Consider the following 20,104-nt stretch of genomic DNA (forward strand, 5'->3'; position numbering starts at 1 on the left):
CCCTGCCCAGGCCCCATACCCCACACTCACTGAGCTTTCCCGGGGTCTGGGGACACTCAGGACCCTGGAGACCGCCCCTGCTTTCCAGAGGGGCCGCACGCCGAGCCTCCCCGGGGCCGGAGCGCGGTGGGTGGGACGCAGCGCACCGAAGCCCCTCTGCGCCTCTCCGCGCCCCTCTGCGCGCCCGCCGCACAGCCGCAGGTGCCACCCGGAGCAAACGCCGCACACTGGGAGGATGTCTTAAGCCGGCGCAGACCCAAGCGCTTGGCCTGGCTCTCCCCCGGGACTTTTAACTCTTTCGCAGGCTTTAATGTGAGTGTCCAGAAGCGCTCCAGCTGTTTGCTTGCTTTTTCCACGCACCGTAGCAGCGGGTTTGAAGGAAGCCAGGGGCTGCCAAATGAACTTGAGAAAGCAGAGTTTCTCAGAAACCGAGGGCAGTAATCCTTGCAGGCAGCTAAGCTGAGGTCACTCATGCTACTTGGGCTGAGGACTTGCCGTTTGGCTCCAAAGTTTACAATTCTTCAGAATCGGCCTGCAGAGAACAGGGAGAATTCCCAAAGAGGAGCAACGAATGAACTGGGGAAAGCTGAATAAGAGAAACTGGCACTCTGATGCGAAAGGTAGCACGAGTTTTAGCCAGTCACTTCCAGAAAGGGCAGGGTAGGGAAATGGAGCAGGCAACACAAAATGAAGATGTGATTTTAGCACAAAGAGGATAGTGAAGAACTTGGAAAGCATCAGCTATGCATTCTTACATGAATGGCTTATTTTGTGTGTGTGTGTGTGTGTGTGTGTGTGTGTGGTGTATGTTTTGTATCGATGTGTACTCACTGTGGAGACGTTATATTACACAAATATTATCCACCAGTAAACACATTCCTAGCTTGTGTGGTTGTATTCAGTTCGTCAGTCCATTGCTTCAGCTGCCAGCTTCGTCAGGCTGTCAGTGAAGAGACAGGCTAAAACTTCTCATGCTGATGAAAGTTTATTAAAAAGCCAAAAGGAAACATGAGAGATAGAAGCCCACCCTTGCTCAGCAAGAGCCTCTGGGGCACCAGGATTTGCTTCTGAAGTTAATTAGGACATTTCCAAGTATGTCTCAGAAAGAATGGGGTTGGAAGAATGGAGAAGGGAAGTTGAATGAAGACTTCAACTGAATGAGAAGTTTCTCCTTTTATTATTTTATTTTATTATTTTCCACAAAGAGGACACAAATATGTATAAATTAATAACTATTTTTGTTTTTCATTAATAAAGAAAAGATGATGCAAGGGGGAATGGTTTTTCTCAAGAGAGTGTATTTGCTCTATTTTGAATCCATTTGAGTATAGACAGGGTTATGGAGTGTCCTGCATAGAACATCTTGAAACCCTGGAATTTGAATGCCAAGACTCACCCTTTAATATCAATGAATCTCACATCTGGCCAGGTCTTAATGGACAATGTACCTTTGGTCACCAGAGTGACAGGGATGCTGAAGGCTGGCAAATCAGAAAGCTAGAGTCTGGGGAACAAAATGTACTTCTGTTTCACATTTGCACCTAGTGCAGGCAGAAATTTTGCCCCTGCTATATCCATGTACCTTCAGTGTGCAAAGATTATTGAGATGTTCTTCCTCAACCAAAAGTAATGCCCCAAGGGAGAAAAGAGGCTTATTTGACTACAGGAGAAGGGTGGGGTTTTTTCTTCATAATTAGGGTAATATTCAGATAGTACTGAAGTCAAAAGGAAGTTGTGTGTATTTCTTTTTAGAAACTTCTCTGGAAAGTATTAGTGTAGGAATTGTTTTACTTGCAATACAAGTGTGATTTAACTTTCACAATCACAATGTGAAATAAAAGTGGCTTTGGGGATCTACCACCTTTCCCACAGAATTCAGCATTTCCTTTTCCTTTCTTCTGCTTATAAAATTGAAACAAATTTTTCCCTAAAGAAATTGTAATGCAAAATTCATTCACTATTGAGAATTGCATTTATTCAATTAAAGATACATTAACTTGATTTATTTCACAAAGTAGAAGTTTGGAGCTGAACATCCACAGCAATTCAGGCACTAAAAGCACTAAGTTTTCAAATTCCTAACATAGAAAACTCAATGGACATACATTACTTAATCTGGCTTGGGTTTTACTTACCATATTCTCTAGAAAAGGAAAAGGTATTGAATAAAAGAAAAGAAATCCAGAATTCCAGAAATGTGGAAAGGATATTAACTTTTTTTTCATAATTCATCATTAATCATATTTGCTTTTCATTAATCCAAGTTTCAGCAGCTGTTATATTTAAAACAGCTAACATCAGAGTGAGGGATATAGCAAACTCAGCTCTACTCTGTACTCATTAATTCCCAATGGGAAATATTGATGATATGTCTGAAAATGTGAAAACCATACTATCATAAATATGCAAGATGATTGAATGGGAGATGATTTAAATGGAATATGATTGACTTTCTCCTTGATGGAATCAGAATTATTAAAAGAGAAAAGAACAGGACACATTTTTCTTATGTGACTCAATGTCACTTGGTCATGCCTTATACCAAGAAGTAAAAAATTAACAATTAAAATTCATTAATGATAACTGAAGCTGAATGCTTTCCTCTCTGTATTTAAATAATATTGGAATCTACTTTCCTTTCCTTTGTTTAAGCTATACTGAAAATAATCAAAAATGACTTAGCTACTTGCTCCAGGAAAAACTTGCTCATAAAAGATAAGACTATGACTAACCAAAATAGCTTACTTATCAATATTAACCCCCTTGCTCAAGAATACTTGTTTCTACACATTCATCTCCCTGTGTCCATCAATTCCAAGGTATTACGTCATGTACTCTGCCAAACCCAACCAGTTTTCTGGCTTACAAAACCTACCTAAAACTCACCCAGTCCAGGACCTGAATCCTGGAAATATCCTCCCTGACTTCCTTTCTGAGACAGTACTAAGACTCCATCACTGTGGTTTTTATCTTTACCACAGTAAGTCAGATCAACAGATTTCTCTGATGATCTTCTGGGAAACTCAACAGCTGACAACACACTATAATCATGGCCTATTATTTCGTGTCACAGCACCACAGAGGAAGATGAAGCCAACAATGTGTGGGTGGTTGGGGGCAGTAGAATCAAAAAAGGCTTAATGAGAGGGTGACTGGAGAGCTAGGTCTGAAAGAGTCTAAGTCCAGCCCTGCAAGACTGTGGAGCCATGTCTCATTAGGAGAAACCCTCTACCTCCAGCAACAATTAGAAGCAGAAAGCCGTGTCTATACCAGACGTCTGTTTGTTTTGAATTCCTAAAATAACATTCCCTTGTCTTTCCTGGAAAACATTTATTCTACCTATATGAATCCAAAGACAGATGACATTTTTTTCAGGGTTCTGCCTCCCTAGCCACAGTTCTTTGTCTGAGAATGGCCTTTGACCCAAGTTTGAGCAGTCAGCCCCAGGATCCTGGGTTCAAAGAGGCTGAGTCTCTGTTCCTCAGCAGATAAATGTGAGTCTACAGGCTGATAGAAGCCACATTCTAATCACTGTAAAGAAGTTTCTCTAAGGATTAGAGTTGACATTGCAGAGAAGAGAGATGTAGAGCTTTGGGAGGCATTAAAATCTTAATGGAAGACTATTTCCTCTCTAGTGAATCAATTCACACCATCAAATCCACAAAACCCTGGTTAACAAACCATCATGCCCATTCATTTTTTCCCTTGTTGTGAGTAAGGTTTTCCATTGATATGTCTTCCATTATGTAAATCCTGTAACTGCTAGTCTACCTTTAAAAATATGCTGAGTTTCATTATTGTAAGGATCTATATATAAGCAAGTATAGGCTTAAAAGAAATGCTAAATGCCCAGGGCCCTTTTCTGCTTATTTTCCTTCGTCCTCTTGGGAAAATTATTCCCTATCTGATTATTGAGTGACTAAGATCCATGTTTACATATCTGAATTCTTATTCATTTCTTAACCACCAAACATCTGTCAAGGATAACTATGATAATTCTGTAAACACATCCCATGAGGATATTAAGTAATGAGAAGTTTCAAGTCCTCAATGTTAACTCTATTGTGTACACCCAGTTACCAACTTATACATTGGCAGGATGTCCTGAACTGGTGCTCACTGTAATTATTCCAGCTGTGTACACCTGAAATTTCTGTGCTGTGCTGCACTCGTTCCCTAAAAGGGAAAGTGAGTGAGGCAAGAAACAATTAGAAAGAGAAATGTGTGTAAGTTGATGAATCCTGGTGCTTTGGCCATCACATAAATTTGCAAGATGTCTTCAGTGGATAATTAGGACTTTTCGTTGTTGCTGTTCTTGTTAGGAAAGATTTTAGAGGGTTCCAAATGCTTCCCAAATCCAAATGAGCAGAAAATATTAACAGAAATTAAATGTATGCTCACACCATCTAAAAATTTCTTTCCATGACTGTAACCCACTTCCCCATCCAAGAAGCTTGGGTGAGAATTTATAAAAATGAATAACATTTTGACCGTCGAGGTTCAGATTTTCCATTTCCAAGCAGGTGAAATCCTTTTTTTTTTCAGTTTGCTTTTCAACAGCCCAGGTAGACAATTCTGAAACACTCTTTTACACTACTGATGGAAGAGCAGAATTCTCCTCTGGTCAGATCCATCTTGACCTCTCCCACCCTCACTAAACCAAAGGGGGTTGTGCGAAGAAAATGACACCTGATTCTGCTTATAAGTGACCACATTGTAAGGAACACAAGGGCTGAGCTAATAATTTCTTCAGAGGAAAACACATATTAGAAAACTTTGATTCATCATGTTCTTGTGAAGTTCAATAATAACGTAATTTATTCGCCTTCTTGCCAGATTGTGCTTTGAGTTTTCAGGAATCTTCCGATTTCTAATGAGTAAGATAATAAAATAAGTTAATTTCATGGATCAAGACAAATAAAAGTTTGATCTAAGTTCTATTAACTGAAAAAACAAGGTATAATTTTATGGGCACTTGGAAAAGCTCCATTGCCTCTGAATTTCCCCCTGAGAAGTGTCAGAAACTTCAGTGACTATGACTCCTATAAATGAATGTCTTGAATATTATTCAATATCTCAAGGCTTTGTTGATTGGGTCCTCTGAGCAATGCTATTTAACTTCAATGGGACTTGACTGCTATCTGACAAGCTTTTTAATTATTCCGTTTTGATTCTGCTGAATTTACTACATCTATTTCAAACTTTTCTGCACCAATCAATCTCTTAACTTCCACATGCTCTTTGTCAACTTCTCAATAAATGATAGTGGAAAATATTTGCCTCCTATTCAAAAATGTATTACTGCTCTTCTTCACTAGCTGCGTCCGAGTTTTGTTCAAGTGTATACTCTCTCTGTGTGGCATTGTACTTAGGGAAATTGACCCAATTTAAACCAAGTAGTTATGGTAGCGCTATTCCTGACAGTGGGCATGTGAAATTCTTCTAATCATTTACACACAAGGGAATATATAAACATTCTCTCGTTCTCTCTCTCTCTCCCTCTCTCTCTCCTTCTCTCTCTCTCGTTCTCTCTCTCTCTCTCTCTCTCTCTCTCTCTCTTTTACATACTGTAGTAAGATCACTTGGCATGAGCTCTACATTCCTAAATTTTTAAGTGCACAATATGATATCATTAACTATAGGCACAATGTTGTACAGCAGATCTCTAGAACTTATTCTTCTTCCATAAATGAAACCTTATACTCATTGAACAGCAATTCTCCATTTCCCTCCTCCCACCCACCAAGCCCCTGGAAACCACCATTCTATTAATACTCTCTGTTTCTATAAGTTGGACTATTTTAGGTAGCTCATATGAGTAGAATCATGCAGTATTTGCCCTTCTGTATCTGAATTATTTCATTTAGCATAATGTCCTCCAGTGTCCTCCAGGTTCATCCATGTTGTCACATATTGCAGTATTGCAGGATTTCCTTCTTTTTTTTTTTTTTTTTTTTGAGACAGGGTCTCATTCTGTTGCCCAGAGTAAAGTGCAGTGGTGCAATCATAGCTCGCTGCAACCTCAACTCTTGGGCTCAAATGATCCACCTTCCTTGGTCTCCTGAGTAGCTGGGAATACAAGCACATACCACCATACCTGGCTAATTTTTTCAAATTTTTGTAGAGACAGGGTCTTGCTATGTTGCCCAAACTGGTTTAGAATTCCTGGGCTTAAGTGATCCTTCTGGGAGCAAAAACCCAATTTAGGAACTCAGAGTTTGAGGGATTCATGGCTAGCTTATTCAGGGAATGAGAAAGTAATCCTTAGGCTGAAGCATATCAAGAGTCACTTAAAGAGGTTGTTTAGTAGAAATCTTCCTGCTTGCAAAGGGAGCCAACCTGGGAAGCTATCTCTTTCGGTTTCTTCTCTGGGTGAAAAAAAATATATAAAATAACCATAGACTTCCTGAGAAATGATAACTATAGGCTTGCTGTGATATAGGTCTGAGATTCAAATTTATATTACTTTTGCTTAGGTAATCCCCAGACTTACAAATTAAATTAAAGTAGTTCCAACTTGGTAGTACCATCTGATAACTCTGCAGAAGCAAATGCAAATTCTTTCTGGAGATAAACATTCTCAGTCTAGGTCCATCGAGTATTCACAGACTAAAGTCATTCAAATGTAAATTCATAAACAAAATAATGCCAAATAAATGAGGTGTCATAAGGAGTGATCAGCGTAAATAACAAAAAAGAAAAAACAGATTTTGGACATTAGAATTATGAGTTAGAGAACACAAAATAAACTGTTTGAAATATTTAAAAGAATTATAATTGATTAGGCAGATTTTAAAAAGAACCAAATAGAACTTCTGGGAAAATTAGCTAGTGTCATGGCATGTGCCACAAGTAATTTTTAAATTCATTGTTGCTGTCATCCTTCATGTCTCTTAACACTGCCAGCTCTTTAGTTCTCTGTACTATATTCTGGTTAATGCCTCCAATTCACTAAGTGCGTGTTCAATTGTGTCCAAACTGCTTTTTAATCCTTCATTATGTGTTTTTGTTTTAATTCTATCAGTTTTTATACATGTATTTTGAGGCTTTGTTATTAGAAACACACATTTTTTAATTTATTTTTTTTATTTCGGCATATTATGGGGGTACAGATTTTAAGGTTTCAATAAATGCCCTTTCCCCCCTCCCCCCACAAGTCTGAGTCTCCAGCATGACCATCCCCCAGATGGTGCACATCTCACTCATTATGTATGTATATACCCGCCCCCTCCCCCCTCCCACCTGCCCAATACCCTCTTACTGTAGTACCTATGTGTCCACTTAGGTGCTGCTCAGTTAATACCAGTTTGCTGGTGAGTATATGTGGTGCTTGTTTTTCCATTCTTGGGATACTTCACTTAGTAGTATGGGTTCCAGCTCTAACCAGGAAAATATAAGATATGCTATATCACCGTTGTTTCTTAGAGCTGAATAGTACTCCATGGTATACATATAACACATTTTATTAATTCATTCTTGGATTGATGGGCACTTGGGCTGTTTCCACAGCCTTGCAATTATGAATTGTGCTGCTATAAACATTCGAGTGCAGGTGTCTTTTTTGTAGAGTGTCATTGGATCATTTGGGTAGATGCCCAGCAATGGGATTGCTGGATCAAATGGTAGATTCACTTGTATCGCTTTAAGGTATCTCCATATTGCTTTCCACAGAGGTTGAACTAGTTTGCAGTCCCACCAGCAGTGTAGGAGTGTTCCCCTCTCTCCGCATCCACACCAGCATCTACTGTTTGGAGACTTTTTGATAAAGGCCATTCTCACTGAAGTTAAGTGATATCTCATTGTGGTTTTGATTTGCATTTCCCTGATGATTAGAGATGTTAAGCATTTTTTCATATGTTTGTTGGCCATTCTTCTGTCTTCTTTAGAAAAGTTTCTGTTCAGGTCCTTTGCCCACTTTTTGATAGGGTTATTTGATTTTTTCTTGCTGATTTTTGTAAGTTCTAAGTATATTCTAGTTATCAGCCCCTTTTCAGATGGGTAGAATGCAAAAATTTTCTCCCATTCTGGAGAAAGGCTGTCTGTTTATTTTCATGACTGTTTCTTTGGCTGTGCAGAAGCTTTCTAGTTTGATCATGTCCCATTTATTTATTTTTGTTGCTGCTGTGATTGCCTTTGGGGACTTCTTCATAAACTCTTTGCCTAGGCCGATGCCTAGGAGAGTGAGAAACACACATATTTATAATCATTATGTCTTCCTGATGAATTATGCCTTTTATCATTATAAAATAGCCCTGTTTATCTCTAGTAATATTCTTGTCTTGAATTCTATTCTACGTCATAGTTAAAATAACCATTTCATTCTTCTTATGCTTATAGTTTGCATGTATCTCTTTTATTCCATCCATTTATTTTCAACCCAATTGTATCATTATATTCAAAGTGTCTCTCTAAGCAGCATGTAGTGGTGTCTTGCTTTTTTATCCATTCTTTTAATATCTACCTTTTAAATGGAATGGTTATTCTATTAATATTTAATGTCATTATTAGTATGTTTGGATTTTAGTCTACCAGTTTATTATTTGTTTTTCTTGGCTCTCTCTTTTTCTTTATTCTATTTTCCCATTCCTGCCTTCTCTTTTATTATTTGAATATATTTAGTATATTCTTTTAATCTATCTATTGGCTTTTGACTGTATTTCTTTGTATTTTTTTACGTGGTTGCTCTACAATATACAGACCTAACCTGGCCTCTGGGATTCTCCCCCCATACTCCCTGGCTCACAGAGTCTACTTTTTCTTGTTCCGCAGGCCAGAAAGACAAGGTTTCTATGAGAGAAACCTTTCTATGAGAGAAACCTTTAGCCACCCATGCCACTGTCCCCAACTTGCCTTTCCATAAAATGGGGCTACCCTTGAGACAAAGTCTTAAGAGAAGAATTTTTTTAAAGGTAAATTCAACACTATGTGGTCCCTTCTTCAAGTTTTGACTCCCTTCTACCCTAAAACCTGCCTCCTTTTGTTTACCTTTCAGATCTCAGGGAGTTGTTGTTTTTATTTTGTACAAATTGTTTCTTTGTAATCACTAAGAGTAATGGGCTATGGAAGGTTTATGCCACCAAAACAGAGCCAGAACTCTTTCTTTAGTTTTTTTTAATTTTTACAATAGATAAGAATATTCAAGTGAGACTTTAAAAAAAAAAAGAAAAGAAAAAAGGAAGAGTAATTATTACTTTTCTGAGCTCTGGCATATCTCAGGATGCCTCTCTTTGACTTTTGAACACCTGTAACATTTGGCAAAGCATATAATTGTTTGGTTAATGGGTACAAAAATTGGTTAATTGGTTAATGGGTACAAAAAATACATACTCAGATGTTCTCTTGATCTGATAATCGGAGATCTCTAATTCTGCATCAGATTTTTATAGCATTGGTTTCAGTGAACTGTATTGTGTGGAACATTAAACACTAAGTGAGTGCTACTCCCAAAACTGTTCCTGACTCTGCAACTGATTGGTGAGTCTCTTCAAAGACAAGGAATCGTAGGACACAATGAACCTACTCTTGGTTTTCTCCCCTGCCATGCTTGGTGCTGAGAGTATTAATCTCTTAGTGAATATATTAATACAAAGAAAGATGTTAGTGGGAAAAGTTAGGGCAGGAGTCCGGTTGTTGGGTTGAGGTTAACTGTTGCTCTATCCAGGAACCCCTGCATCCTAGATTTAAAAGTGAGGTCACTCAAAGCCTTCCTCAATTCTTTGAGTGTCTCCAAACCGTTTATTTTCAGAAGGTGGATAAGGAAATAGATGATCTAAAATGATACTCCTTGATCCATCCTAAAATGATGTGTTCAGGACAAATTCCACTCCAACCCTGACATCTATTATTTTCATTTTCCAGTGTGCTTGACAGTTTTTATCTTTTTTCTATTTTTTAAGGCTATTTTAATGAAAAGTTGTGAAGAGAAATATCAGGTCTAGCTGGCTAGTCTATCACCACAGCAACCCAGAGCCCTTTCTAATTGTCTTCTGAACGCACTGCTTATTTGGTATGATTATGTTGATGACTATCTATGTCTTTGGTAAAAATCAAGCTGTCAGGGTGACAATTTTCCTAACTCAAAGAATCTTCTGCCCTGAGGCTGAGTAAAAGTTCTAATTCTCTGGAGTAGCTGGTACTCAGGGACTAAAGTGTTTTCTGTGAACAATTTGTCATTTGTGAAGAGCTTCTGTCTTCAGGATTTCTCCTTTCTTCTTCCCTGATAGCTCTATTGACTCTCCCTGGAAAGAGAGACAGACAAATTTATTAGTTCTTTTGGATGTGGGTCATATGTGAGACAGAACACTGAAAAATTACACTCTCAGTGCAGGAGGGCTGAGCTTCCATCTTCACACACTGTTTTTCATTTAGTTAGTTCCTCACCAACACTGCTTCCGTTGCCACCTTAATCTTGAGCTCCTGTTTGGACATTACACAAACTTACGAATTCATTTTACTGTCTCTACTTTTTCCTTTCAATATTTATTATAAAAATGTTCAAACCTACAACAAAGTTGGGAGAATTTTACAGCGTACACTCCACCTAGATTCTACCATTAACATTTTACTCTACTTGTTATATCACATATTTATCCATCTTTTATACCCATTCATCTATCTATCCATCTTTTTTGATGCATTTCAAAGTTGCAGACATCAGTACACGTCTCCTAAACACTTCTGCCAGTATACCATTAACTAAGACCATTTCTTCTTTTTTTCTTTCTTCTTTTTTTATTTTAGCGTTTTATAGGGGTACAAGTGTTAAGGTTACTTATATTGCCCATGCTCAACTCCCCCCTCGAGTAAGAGCTTCAAGCATGTCCATCCCCCAAACGTTGCACATTTTACTTGTTGTGGTTGTATATACCCATCCCCTTTCCCCCCTCCCACCCTCCCGACACCCAATAAACATTATTCCTATATGTCCACTTAGGTGTTGATCTGTTAATACCAATTTGCTGGTGAGTACATGTGGTGCTGGTTTTTCCATTCTTGAGATACTTCACTTAGTAGAATGGGTTCCAGCTGTATCCAGGAATATACAAGAGGTGCTATATCACCATTGTTCCTTAAAGCCGAGTAGTATTCCATGGTTTACATATACCACATTTTATTAATCCACTCATGAATTGATGGGCACTTAGGTTGTTTCCATAGCTTTGCAATTGTGAATTGTGCTGCTATAAACATTCGAGTGCAGGTGTCTTTTTCATAAAGTGACTTTTGATCTTTTGGGTAGATGTCCAGTAGTGGAATTGCTGGATCAAATGGTAGATCTACTTGTATCGCTTTGAGGTATCTCTATATTGCTTTCCGCAGAGGTTGAACTAGTTTGCAGTCCCACCAGAAGTGTAGGAGTGTTCCTCTCTCTCCACATCCTCGCCAGCATTTGTTGTTGGGGGCTTTTTGATAAAGGCCATTCTCACTGTAGTTAAGTGATATTTCATGGTGGTTTTGATTTGCATTTTCTGATGATTAGAGATGTTGAACATTTTTTCATATGTTTGTTGACCATTATTCTGTCTTCTTTTGAGAAGTTTCTGTTCATATCCTTTGCCCATTTTTTGATAGGGTTGTTTGATTTTTTCTTGCTGATTTTCCTGAGTTCTAAATAGATTCTAGTTATCAGCCTTTTATCAGAAGTGTGGCTTGCAAAAAGTTTCTCCCATTCTGTGGGTTGTCTGTTTGCTCTCTTGACAGTTTCTTTGGCTGTGCAGAAGCTTTTTAATTTCATTATGTCCCATTTGTTTATTTTTGTTGCTATTGTGATTGCCTTTGGGGTCTTCTTCATAAATTCTTTGCCTAGGCCAGTGTCTAGAAGAGTATTTCCAACATTTTCCTCTGGAATTCTAATAGTTTCACACCTAACGTTCAAGTCTGTTACCCAGCATGAGTTGATTTTTGTGAGAGGTGAAAGGTGTGAGTCTTGTTTCAGTCTTCTACATGTGGCTATCCAGTTTTCCCAGCACCATTTATTGAATAAGGATTCTTTTCCCCAGTGTATGTTTTTGTCTGCTTTGTCAAAGATTAGTTGGGTATATGAGGATGGTTTTATATCTGGGTTCTCTGTTCCGTTCCACTGGCTAAGACCATTTCTTATTCTTATTTATTTCTTTGAATAATTGTGAGGTTGATTTTCTAATATTTTATTGGTTTTTGTACTTCCTCTTTTTGAGCAGCTCATTTACATGCTTTCTTCATTTTTCTACTGCTCATTTCTATTGACCATTTCTATTGGTCATTTCTACTGACCATTTCTATTGGTCATTTGAATATTAATTTCTTAGAGGATTTTTATTGCAATTTAACTTTCAAATGTTTCTTTCTAAATAATGTGATTTCCTTATTTTAAGACATTTACAAAATCAGGTGGAAGCACAAAAAATAATATGAGACATCCATCTGTTCCTAAAAACTGTTAATATTTGGTTAGATTAACAATACAATCTTCTTTGTACTGTTTTTTGAAATGTATAAATTTTTTAAATTATGAAATTGATCAATATTTTCCTTTTTAATTTTTATTTTGGTGTAATGCTTTTAAATATTCACCTATGTTTAAACATATTTCTTTTATGTGCTTATATTTTTATTTTGTTAATATTGTAAGACCATTTAAATATGAATTCATCTAGAATACTTTGGTGCATGGAGAAATGTTCAGGCTCTGACTTAAATTTTTCCAAATATTTAACCAGTCCACTCAATATTGTTTATTAAACAATTCTGTCTTCCCCATTGACCGGGAAGCACATACTAAATTCCTATATTTTCTTTGATCTCTTCCTGGAAATTCTTTACCATAACTGAATACTCTATTGTTTTATTTAGTGCATTTTCAGCATATTTTAATGGCTACAATTTCTATGCCCTACCAGTGGGTCTTCATTTCAATATTTTATTTTCTTTTACAAATTATTTATTCTTTCAGAGGAAAAAAATAGAATTATTTTGCCAAGGTCAAAATAAAAAATTCTTTGATATTTTATCTGCCATTTCTTTGGATTTATAATGAATTTAGTGATAATTAGCATCTTTACTATTTAGTTATTCATATTCAGGAATACGTTATATTGTTATATTTCTCTATTTGGTAGGTGTTGCCAAAATTTTTTCTTATGTGATTGTAGCAATTGACACTTCCATTAGCAGTGTATGAATGTTTCAATCATTACATACCCTTGCCAACTCTTGTATTACTGTCTTTTTTATTTTCACTGCTTTAGTGACTATGTAGTGGTATTGCATTATGGCTTTATATACATTTCTTTGACTATTTATGAAATTGTGCACCATTTCATGTATTTACTTGCCATTTGGATATCCATTTTTGTGAAGTACCATTCAAATATTTCCTCTATTTTTTTCTATTAGATTGCTTGACTTTTCTTATTGATTTTTGTGAATTCTTTGTATACTCTGGATTTCAGTCCTTCATCAGATGTATGTATTCAACTTTGTATGTTAGGTTTAAGGCAGATCAATTAAGCAAGTTTTTAAAAAAAGCATTCAGATTGGAAAAGAAGAAGGAAAACCATATATACTTGCAGATGATATGATCCATTTTCATGGATCCTTATAAGGAATCCATGAAAAAAATTATCATATAATAAATGAGTTCAGCAAGCCTGCAAGGTCAAAGATAGATTAATTGTTTCAATTGATCAACATAAAAAAATCAACTGTATATTTATATATTAGCAATACATAATGGGAAGAGAGCCCATGTTCATCAATTGGATGAGCTAATATTATTAAAATGTCAATAACCCCCCCAAATTGATCTATAGTTTTAACACAATCCTCATCAAAATTCTAGCTGGCCTCTCTGCAGAAATTGAGTCCTATAAGTGGCGTGGTCCTATAAGTCACATGAAAAGTCAAGAGACCTAGAATAACAAAAAAGTCTTGAAAAAGTACAAAGCTAAAGAGTTTATACTTCCTGATTTCAAAACTTGCTATAAAGCTACAGTATCAACACTGTGTCATGCTGGCATAAGGATGGACATAAATCAATTCAGTAGCATTGAAAGTCCAGAAATAAACCCTCACATTTATGGTCAATTTATTTTCAACAAGAGTGCCAAGACAATTCAATAGAGAAAAGATAATCTTTTCAGCAAATGGTGCTGGTACAACTGGAGATCCACATCCAAAAAATAAAAATGTACCCTTACCTCACACTACATGCAAAAATTTACTCAAAATGGGTCAAAGGCCTAAATGTAAGCTGAAACTATAAAGCTCTTAGAAGTAAATATAGGCCTAAATCTTCAATAACTTGTACTAGGCAGATTTCTTAGACATAACATCAAAAGTATAAGCAACAAAAGAAAAAAATAGACAAATTGGACTTTATAAAAATTTCAAGCTTTGGTACTGCTAATGACACCATCAGAAAAGTGAAAAGATACCTACAGAATAGGAGAAAATATGTGCAGATCATATTTCTGATAAAATAGATAACTCTTACAACTCCATAATAAAACTTTAACCCAATTAAAAATGGGCAAAGGATTTTAATAAACATTTCTCCAAAGAAGATATACAAATGGCCAGTGAGTACATAGAAAGATGATCAATATTTTTAGCCAACAGGTAAATACACATCAAAATCACAGTGAGATATACCATTATTTTGTGCCTGTAATAATTAAAAATAAATTTTAAAAAACACAATGAGATACCACTTTACATCCACTAGAACATGAAGAAGTCAGATAATGACAAGTGTTGATGAGAGTATAGAGAAACTGGAATCCTTGGAAATTGCCAGTAGAATTATTTGAGGGCACAGCTCCTTTGGAAAATAGTCTGGCAGTTCCTTAAAAGGTTAAACCTGGAGTATATTCCTTTGCTAGGGTTTCCATAACAAAGTACCACAGACTAAGTGGCATAAACAATAGAAATTTATTTTCTCAAAGTCTGGAGGCTAGAAGTCTACAGAGTTTCCTTACGACCTGGCATTTCCATTCCTATGTGTCTCAGTCTGTTCAATGTGCTGTAACAAAATACCACCAAGTAGGTGGCCTATAAGCAACAGAAATTTAATTTACCACAGTTTTGGAGGTTCTTTGAAGTCTAAGATCAAGGTGCCAGCAGATTCGGTGTCTAGTGAGGACCCACCTTCTGGTTCATAGATGGAAATTTCTCACTGCATCCTCACCCGGTGGAGAAGGGAGGCAGCACTCTGGCACCTCTTTTATAATAAGGACACTAATACCATGGATGAGGGCCCCTCTTATGACCTAATCAACCCCCAAAGGCCACACCTCCTAATACCATCACCTTGATGATTAGATTTCAACATATGAATTTGGGGAGGACACACATGTTTAGACCATAGCACTAGGTATCTATCCAAGAAAATTAAACACATGTCCACACAAAAAGTTTTATGAATGAGCATAGCAACCTTGTTCATAATAGCCAAAAAGTGGAAATAGTCTATATGGCCACTAACTGAGAAATGGGCAAATAAAATGTATTATATTCATCCAAAGGAATACTATTTAGCAATAAAAAGTGATAAAACACTAATATATATTCCAACTTGGACGAATCTTGAAAACATTATTCTAAGTGAAAGAAGCCATTCACAAAACACCACGTTGTATGATACCATTTGTATAAAATCTAGAGTCAGAAAGTAGATTAATGTTTGCCTAAGGCAGTAGAGTGGGAAAGTTGGGAGGGAATGGGGAGTGACTGCTAATGGGTACCGGATTTTTTTTTGTGAGGTGATGAAAATATTCTAAAATTGATTGTGGTGATGGTTGCACAACTGTGAATATACTAAAAACCATTGAATTATATACTTTAAATAGCTGAATTATATGTTATGCAAATTATGTCTCAATAAAGCTCTTATTTAAAAAAAATAATAAAACTTCCTGGAAATACAAGTGCTATCCTGACAGTTAACACATAAATAAAACCATTGAATATTAATATGATCCAAAAAAAGAATCTACTGAACTATGTGCTCCATTAGCCACTTCGGCACGGCGCTCACCGGCCACGAAACCTTGCCCGCAGCCGGCACTCACAGTCCGCTGGATAGTTCGTGCTGAGCATTGACGGCGAATCCGTTTTGCTCTTGTGTGATGAGGAAAGCTTTAAAGCACTGAAAGCTAGTTTTACTTTATAGGCAGCTTTATTCGTAATGTAAATCAGAATAGGTAACCTATACATATATGTTTTCGTTACATTATTTTTAAATGTTCACAATTTTATTTTGGTAAATGAAAAATTAGAAAAGTCATATCACGGCCGTAGGCTGAAGCCGCTGAGCGAGTTCATCTGTGGCTGTCGACTGCAGTTGACACTCGTACCGAAGTGGCTAAAACAAGTGAAGAAACCAACATATACCTGTGGAATCCAGGAACCAGACTCTAACATCAAATACAGCCAAAGCGATTCCCCATTTGATGGTGATGGAGAGAGCTAACCAGCAAGAGCAGCCAGTCCTGAGTGGAGCAGCAGGGCTCCAGGGGAGGTGTAGCAAAGAGACAAAATTGGTAAACAACTAAAGTATTTGAATAGATTGAGAGGAGCCTTACACTTCTCACAGAATTTGGCAATGAAATGGTGATGCACGCCATAATATGCTAAAATAAAAAGAAATGGTGATGCATACACAAATGACTATTAAAGAAAACAAAAAATAGAAGTGACTAGTGAGTATTACTCCCAAGAAAACAACTAGTTGTATGCAGTGTATAAAACATGGCTCTGATGGGAACAGTATTTGTGGAGTCATAGTAACACAGACACTAAACATTAATCTCATTTAAATAGATATAATTATTTGGAAGATGATAAGGGATATGGATATGTGGTTAAGAAAACCTATAAAGAAATTCTGTAAAGAATATCTAAAACTGTAAAGGCAAGAAAGAGATGCATAAGAATGTTATACAAAAAAGAAAGAGTTGAGAGTATGGTTGTCTGTAGAGAGTGTTGGGGCTCAGAAAACTGTGCCCTAAAATGAAGGCCTCAGGAGCAAAAGGTTTGTTCTAACCTTTTCCTGTGCTCTTGTCTCTCAGTCCTATTCTCCCCTGAGGCTAGTCATAGAAACTAGAATCTCTCTTCCCCAAGGCTGCTCAATAGCCAGAACCCCCTTATCCCTAAAACCAGCCGTAAAACCTAAAAATTTTCTGTGTAAAAACTGGCCATGAAGAAATTCCCTGACCTACCTTGTTTGACTGTAGGTCATAAGACCCCCATTTCAGTGAGGGCCCTGCCCCATACCCAGGAGGAAGGAATTCATGCTCAAAGAAGCCAAGAAGAATCTAGACAGACAGGTCTTGCTGGCTTTCTCCACTCAGTCTATTAACATCGATCATACCCTTTTGTCCAATCATATTTCTACATGGTTGTGCATAATTTGTTAAAGCTAAACATAAAAATGGACAATTTCCCCTCTATCTTTGAGTCTTCATTCTGAAAGCTCTCATGTATATGTGTTAAGTAAAATTTGTATTCTTTTTCCCTATTAATCAATTTGCCTCAATGTCAGTGACTTTTCAGTGAACCATTGTGGGGCCAAGAACTTTGGTCCCTGCAAGAGCAAGGACTGAAGAGGCAAGAGGCAGGAAAATTTCTCTTTTAGAGTAACCTTGGTACAACCAATTGACCTTTCAATCGATGTACATGGAAACCTTACTAAAAATTAAAGTTAAATTTTAAACAAAGGAAGAAAAATATTTTGTGTCAGATTTTCATTTTCATCAATGTCCTGTACTGGCTATACTGGAGTGGGGAAAAAACTCTTTTCCTAAAAAACAACTAGAAATGTTAGGTGAAATACACTAACTTTTTTTTTTTAAGAGACAGTATGGAGACGGGATCTCTCTCTACTTCCTGGGCTGGAGTGCAGTGGCACAATCATAGCTCATTGCAGTCTCAGACTCCTGAGCTCAAGCCATCTTCCTTCCTCAGCCTGAGTAGCTAGGACTACAAGTGGGCACCACCATGCCCACTTAGTTTTTATTTTATTTATTTATTTATTTGCACAGACAGGGTCTCACTCTGTTGCCCATGCTAGTCTTGAACTCAAGTGATGCTCCTACCTCGGCCTCCCAAGTCTCGGGGTTCACAGGGCTAAGATTACAGGGTGTGAACCACAATGCCCTTCTACATTCTTTAATTATGTACCTGGGTTTAAAGAAAGCAAGAGAATCCCCAAGACAAAACCAAAAAGAAACTGAAAACCAGAAGATTCCTCTGCTCTGATTATTATTTGCCAATTGCAGTAACCAAGGAGTTGAAATTTTAATGGTCCCTCAGGGAGAAGAGACAAGGCGTTCGGCCTGTACAAGACAAAGAGTTGGAATGATAACCAGACATAAAACCAAGACTCTCAAAGAGAAATTCTTTCAGTGAAAGACAGTGTTAAAAAAGAATACTAGGCCAGGCGAGGTGGCTCTCACCTATAATCCTAGCACTCTGGGAGGCCGAGGCAGGAGGATCGTTCAAGGCCAGGAGTTCGAAACCAGCCTGAGCAAGAGCCAGACCTTGTCTCTACTAAAAATAGAAAGAAATTAATTGGCAAACTAAAAATACATAGAAAAATTAGCCAGGCATGGTGGCACATGCCTGTAGTCCCAGCTACTCGGGAGGCTGAGGCAGGAGGATCGCTTGAGCCCAGGAGTTTGAGGTTGCTGTGAGCTAGGCTAATGCCACGGCACTCTAGCTGGGGCAACAAGAGTGAGACTCTGTCTCCAAAAAAAAAAGAAAAAAAAAAAAGAAAAAGAAAGAAAGAAAAGAATCCTCTCTCCAGGAAAAATAAAAAAGATGACATGAACTTACTTGCCCTGGCCTGGCCCCTGAATGGAAGATGAAACATCTTACCTGAGAATTTATAGGCAAAGGCCCACTCTCATACAGTACAGGAGTTCAAATGTACCGTGCATGATTTTGTCTCCTTGAGTTCAGAAGCTATCATATGCACTGCACAGTTCTGCATTTAGCAGTTAATTCCTGCTAAGGCATGCAAAGGTCAGTGCCACAGAAATTCAGTATCTGGCATCTTTGGTTTTCTCGGCTTTGTGCATATTTAACCTTGTATTTGTATTGATAGAGTACTTCTATAGTTTTCTTACATTACTCAGTTTGATATAGTCTTCAATAGTAACTAAGGCTGCTTTTTAAAATAAAGATGAAAAAAGAAATTATCATAAAAAGTGATTTTGGATTAAAAACAACCCTGGAATTCCTAGCAAAAGCCAACACAGATCTGCTCCAGAGAGACACATACTTAGTGTAGGCTTCACAAGATTCTGACACATAAAACCTTGCCTAATAAAAGCCCCAATACAAAATTAGAAAACAAATTAAAAAGCAAAAACAAATGAAAATCAAGCCACCATTAGCAAGAGTTTTCAGAAAAAATATGTATCAGAATGAGAACCTCAAAACTTCTGAAAATGGGATTATTAGATATAAGCAAAATATTAAGTATATTTAAAATTATTAATTAATTAAAAGGATGACAGACATGAGATAGGAACAAGGTACTGTCAAAAATAATAAGGCAGATTTGGAAAATACATATATAGTACATCTAGATGTCAATGAAATTTAAAAATCAATAAAGGACTTCCACTCTCAATAATGGCACTGTGGATCATCACTCTGTGAACTAAAAATAAAATCCCAAGTCTTCTGCTAACTGAATAGGTCCCTCTTGACCAAGGGGACCCCAGAAACACCTTAAAACTGAGTTCCCAGCCATGACAGGATGGGCGAGATAAAGCACAATTATAAATGCACATGATTTCTCTTTTCATAAATATTCATGACTCCCCCTATAGTTTGTTGAATATATATATTTGACCACAGCACTCAGTATAAAATCCCATTCCTTTTGTATCTTCCTTGAAAGCACATACGTGTTCCTGACTTCTGGCCAGGGCTCTGCTTTTCAGCATGTTAGAATGGCTGCCTAACGGGCTGTTACCCTTATGAGAAATAGAATTCTTTTTCCAAAGTACAAAGTGCTTTTTTTTTTTTTTTTTTAGTTAACAAATCTTACCTAGATTAAAATAATTATTTTCTGGAATTTAACAATTAAAAACTGTCTCAAGAAGAGATAGAAAAA

The 20,104-nt window shown here is 37.1% G+C and overlaps 1 protein-coding gene and 1 non-coding gene across 2 annotated transcripts in view; one reads left to right on the forward strand and one right to left on the reverse strand.

Moving 5' to 3' along the window:
- The window catches only part of COL6A5 (collagen type VI alpha 5 chain), a 124,047-nt gene extending 123,825 nt beyond the window's left edge, over positions 1-222 (reverse strand). Inside the window, exon 1 of the mRNA XM_012766923.3 lies at positions 31-222. The gene's annotated coding sequence lies outside the window, so the exon portion shown is untranslated. The remainder of the gene's footprint in view (positions 1-30) is intronic.
- Positions 223-18,950: 18,728 nt separating this feature from the next.
- Positions 18,951-19,088, forward strand: LOC142875435 (small nucleolar RNA SNORA8). The gene has a single exon (XR_012922787.1). It is a non-coding gene; the product is annotated as a small nucleolar RNA SNORA8 (small nucleolar RNA).
- Positions 19,089-20,104: the final 1,016 nt, after the last annotated feature.

The sequence above is a fragment of the Microcebus murinus genome, chromosome 1, assembly GCF_040939455.1.
Source record: "Microcebus murinus isolate Inina chromosome 1, M.murinus_Inina_mat1.0, whole genome shotgun sequence".
Taxonomy (NCBI): Eukaryota; Metazoa; Chordata; class Mammalia; order Primates; family Cheirogaleidae; genus Microcebus; species Microcebus murinus.